This window comes from Centruroides sculpturatus, unplaced genomic scaffold, assembly GCF_000671375.1.
Source record: "Centruroides sculpturatus isolate CEXI.00-Female unplaced genomic scaffold, Cexi_2.0 scaffold614, whole genome shotgun sequence".
Lineage (NCBI taxonomy): Eukaryota > Metazoa > Arthropoda > Arachnida > Scorpiones > Buthidae > Centruroides > Centruroides sculpturatus.
Window position 1 is genome coordinate 339,701 of NW_019385015.1, and position 6,034 is coordinate 345,734.

Below are 6,034 nucleotides of genomic sequence, written 5' to 3' on the forward strand. Positions count from 1 at the left end.
TCACTTAGTGGTACTATGCACCGGTTAGTGGTTGCAGTGAGTCTTATTTATCGTTATATCGGTATTGTAAGCAGATATCTAAAAATTTTCTACTTACAAGTTAGTCTCGGAAGAGGGGGGACCTAATTCTTGCACTCGGTGAAAACGGGTAAGATCGGCTATAATCTAATAATCTTAATCTTTGCTATCGTTAGTTTTTGTCCGAGCAACGCCAGAATCATCCGCTAGTAGAAAATAAAATCTTTCAGATTGCTTTTTATTAAGAAAAAAACATTTTATGTATTTTATTCAAAGAAAAAGTGGCTAAAGTGGTCGCAATATACCAGGCTCCATACAAGCTCTCGATAGCACGGGGCCCGCTTGAAAAATAGTGATTGACGCTACATCTTTGCTTTCTAGTACAGTTTAACTACACGATGAGGATTACAGTTTTTACCAATAATCTTGTAAAACTTGTAGAATATATCTTTTAAAAATTAACGAAAATCCAAAATATACATTTTTTTTAATATTTAGTAAAAAAACTATAAAATAAAATTATTATTTATCTAACCTAGTAAATAAAAGAACTTAAAAACATTATTTAAAAACTTAAGAATAAAATCCCTGCAATAAACAAAGCTTTAATTATAAATACACCGCACTAACCTTATGCTTTGCAGCTATTTTCGAACGTAATACAAACGTTCTCGGTCCTCCCTAGGACCTCCTTCAAGTGGAGTTCTAGAAAAATTCTCTCTCGTGTGATTAGTGTTCTATTTAGTTTCTTATGCATTCTAATTTCAAATTCACTTTTTAAAATTTCTAAAAATGTGCGCCTGTGTTGACCGTTATAACGACGGGTTGTACATAATGCATTATAAAGTTAGTGCGATGTATTTAAAACTTAATAAGACTACATATAAAAATTTTTTGGCTAACAGTTTAATTGTAACTAATCATTAAAAATTTCTTTGTGTAAGAATACCCCTTATAATAATTTATAAATTGTAACTTACATTTAAAAATTTTTTTTTAAATACAATTGAAGAGGTCCAAACTAGTTATTCAACCAAAATGCATATTGTAAAAAAGAACTATGATATTGAATAAAACATTTCTCTAAATGCAATAATTATCCACAAGGTTTCAATTTTAAGTGGTTATTGTATAAATCTGAGATCACCCTGTAATCTAAAACACACTAGTGTTTATATTGATTACTAAAAAACCATCCCTATGTTTCACAGTTATTGTTTTGACAATAATCCTGATTTAAAGATACAAATCTCATACCATGCCGAATGGGGAAAAATTATAATTTACATTTTTTATCAATGAATTATGGAATACCTTTTTAAAATTCTATGTTGTGTGAATTAGATTTTTTTTTAACATACTAGAGCTTGAGCCGCACATTGCGGGTGCAGGCTTTTAACGGGGAGCTCCAAATGTTAAAAGTAGCTTGCCAAATTCTTGTAAAGAGGTGGAGACCAACGAGAGATGGAGGCCAAATAAGCTGAAAAATTCCTAAAGATCCAATCTGGATTCAAATTCAAGTTCCTCAAAATAAGACATACTTCTAATCCTGTATATATGTACTGTACTTTATTTTTATGATGCATTGGTACTTTTTTTGGATCTGATGGTTCAAATAAGGCAAGAGAAACTATCCAATTTGGATTTATTAAAATTACTTAAAGAAACATTTATTCTAATTGGCATTTTTCTATTCATCATCATTTGAACTTGAGTTTTCAAGTGGAAAATTGAACCACCAAATCAAATAAAAAAAAAAATACCAATGAAATCATAAAAATAAAGTATTTACAGGATTAGAAAAGTTTTCATGTGAAGAAATTGAAGCAGTGAGGAGAGAGAAACCGCATAAAAAAAAAATTAAGAATTCAAACATAAGACACACTTTGACTGTATCACTCATCCAATCAATTACTGATATTTAAACAAATTTATGACTATACCAAATGTAAAATGTACAATTTACTGCAAAAAAGTTCAGAAATTAAACAAAATATTTTATAATTTATTTGCATTTAACGTGCATACAAAAACCATATCCTTATAAAATTCTTAATATAATTAAGTATTATTTATATGCAAGTTAATAATGTAAATAATCCTGATATTATTAATACTGTATCTAACTCTTAAGTAACAAAATATCACTAATTAAGTTAATTTGTTTCCATTGTCCATATTAAATCATCACTAGTTTCAACAATCACATAATTTGTATCTTGTTTGTAGGTGTTGGATGTACTGACAAGTCCTCCAAATTTCAGCTCTGTATTATCTAAAAAAAAATTATAATAATTATTGATATTAAACAATCCAGCAATCTTATATACTGTTAATGAATTACAGTAAATTTTAACACATTAAGATTTTACCTATAATTATACTATACTACACTGGATATGAGTACTATAACCATTTTTAACAGATATTTTCAACAATATAAGCATAACAAAGATAAACATTAAATGAATTATAAATTCTATTAAGATGCAGATGACTTAAAATCTCAAGAATGTTTTTTTTTTTTTCAGAGTTCATAAAATGAATGAGTATACATTAAGTATGAATAATTTAAAATAACATGCAACAATATCTTGTGCAAAATGCAATGATAAATTTCACAAAAATCCTGCATGTTAGACTTGTTTTAATAGAGAGGTTGTGGCCAACGTTTCCATTGCGAAAATGTGAACGTCGAATGTTTAGCACCGCTTTCCTGTAAGCCTAAAAGTTTGACAATGGCATTTGAAACATCAGTGGAATCATGCTCGATGTTCCAAATGCCATTGTCAAACTTCTAGGCTTACAGGAAAGTGGCACTAAATGTCCGACATTCACATTTTCGCAATGAAAATGTTGGCTGCAACCTCTCTAATATGTGGCACATCCAGAAATTACATGGAAAGAAACAGAAACTTTCTTATGAACAAGCTCTACAATATTTTTGCATTCAAAATTTGATTACTATGCATATCTCACAAAGAGAGAAAGTTTACTTCAGCAGGCATTTAAATGCACAATTATAAACCCAAATCCAAAGAATGAAAATTTAAAATGTGCAAGTTACCATCTGCTTGATCTCCAAGTCAACAATAGGCAGCTAACAACCAGTTGGGAGTGGTAATAAGAACTTAATTTCTGGATGTATCACATATTATTACTGTTGATTAACTCTTTTTGCCCCATGGGCATTAAGAAGAACATTTGTTATTTTAAATCTTAAAATGAAGTGTATATTATTCAAACTCAATTTTAAAAGTAAGAAAGCCTTTTCATTATCTCCTAAATTAAAGATGTAAAAAAGTTTTTGTGATTTTCCACAATGCATATTAACTGTGCAATATTCATACAGAAATAACAACCATATGCAGTACAACAGAGTCAGTATCTAACTTTTCAGGTTGATAAAAGTTTGAAAAGGAGTTGATAAGCGAATTACTTCATACTACACTTGCATATATAATATGTTAAATCATTGTTTAATTATTTAGTGCTAATGAAGGAACCCCCTCTCAATGTTGACCCTACTTTGACATAACGGGAAGGCCTTGCATTCCTAAATGATCCAGAGAAAGCTATGCCAGTGGTAGATTGTCTACCAGAAGGGTCACCCAAGCTGGACAGGTCAAAAATGATAGGAGAGACAAAGAGGGATACCCTGGTTCTTCAGGTTGGGGGTTTAACAATGGACAGGCTTCCCACTGATGATAAAACTGAAGAGCTAAATATGAAAAGCAAGCAGAGACTATCATGCTCTATTCAACTCCCTAGTCTACATGAAGCACAATACCTGGTTTAAAAACCATAAAAGAAGACTTTACACCTGAAAGACACCTGGAAACAAAAAACAATACCAGATAGATTAAATTCTTATAATGGATCAATAGAAACTGTATTAAGAATGTGCGGCTGCAACCCAGGGGCTGACATTGACTCTAACCATAATTTAGAAAAAAAATAATAATAATAAAACTCAAAAGAATCAAAAGAATAGAGCAATGAAATATGCTATATTTATAAGCTTAAAGAAAGGCTATTTTGGCCAAACATATGAAAATGTGAGAGCAACAATTAACAGAAATTTATGTTCATAAACAATGCAGATGAAAAATGGTCCAGAATTAAGGAGAAATTAATAGAAGCTGCTAGGTGTGTAATAGGAATAACAAGAACTAAAAAAGCTAAGAAACCATGGATCACGCAAAGAATGTCTTTCTTCCATTTTCCTTATCAAAGATGGAAAAATGATAATAGTAAAATAGGACAAAAGAACATAGAGATCTCAATAATAAATTAAAGAAAATAACTAACCAAGCAAGGAAAACATGGCTAGAAGAAGAGTGCAAGGAGAAGCTACAGAAAATAGAAGATATAATGTATGACAGAATCAAAATCATGGATTGGGAAAGGAAAGTGAGAAGTAATATTGAGATAATGACAAAAATGAGAAAAGTAGATGACAACAAAGGTGTTTTAAGATGATGGAAAGAATCTTATGGAGCTGTATGAAAAGAAGCTGGATGAGGGAAATTGGAGATTAGAAGATGAAAGTGAGATTGAAGACAATATAATAAGTTTAAAAATACTGAAAAGGAAGTAGTAAAAGCAATAACAGAGATGAAGAACAGTATAGCTGTGAGACTCAATTACATGTTATTGACTAGAAACACAATAGAAATGTTCAAAGATATGGTTGATGAAAGTATTAAAGAAATAGTTGGACTTTGTACCTGATATATAATATATATATATATATATATATATCTCTTGTGGACCTTATATATATTGTGGACCTGATTGCATAATATAACCAAAATTGATGGAAACACAAGATAAAAAAGTTGATTGAAAAGAGAAAAGGCTAATATGGAATCTATATAATGAACAATGAGTGATAATAAGAGTGAAGGTAAATGAAACAGAAAAGGTTTCAATCACTAAAGAAGTTAGACAACGATGTTGCATGTACCCATCCTATTCAATATATATCTCGAAAAAATAATTAATAAATCAATGAATCAAAGTAACAGTGTTAAGATTGGGGAACAATTGTAAACTGCATCCATCTTACAGATGATATGGCTGTGATGAAAGGATGCAAGAACACTAAATAAATCAATGAAATCTGTGGAAGAGGGAAGAGATGAAAATCAGTACAAATAAAACAAGTGATGTGGCTAGTGAAAGATCATTACAGATAAATGGACAAGAAGCAGAGCAATTAAAGGGGTTCCAGTACCAAATTCCCTGGATAAGTGACGAAGGAAGAAGTGAAGGGAAGATAAAAAAGAGCATAGCAACGGCAAAGTACGCATTCATTAGAAAGAGAAAACTGTCAAGTGGACCATTAAACATAGCATTAAGAAAGCAATTAGTGAAGTACTATGTTTGGAGTATACTACTACACGGAGCAGAAACATGGACAATGAGACAGAGCATTTGAGATGTGAGCTTGGAGAAAAATACAAAAGATTAGCTGGACAGATAAGCTCAGAAATGAAGTTGTTTCGAAACAAGTTGGAGAAGAAAATGGAAATATTAAAGGAAATCAGGAAAAGAAAAAGAAAATGACTGGGGCTTGTGTTGAGAAGACTGCCTGCTTAGGACACTGCAGGAAATTACAGTAGATGCAATAAAGAAAAGAGGAAGAACAAGAATAAAACTGATCGACAACCTGAAAGATGGACAAAGTTATATAACTCTCAAAGTCAGAGCAAATGACAGAGTTAGAAAAAGGCATTCCAGTGCTCAGATGCTCCAGCTGTATAAACTGCTCGAGCAGAAAAATTGAGATTAATAATAATGCAGGAAAATTTTGACATGCCAAGCATGTCAAAATTTTAAAAAATTACTGAAAAGAATCACTCCCTTCCTAGAAATAAAGACCCTTCAGACTACAATGTGGCCTGAAGGATCAACTTGAGAAAAATAATGACAGATTTAAATTTAATTTGTTTATTTGTCTATATTTTTGGATCATATTGGGCTGCAATTTGGAAAAATTGTAGACCTATAA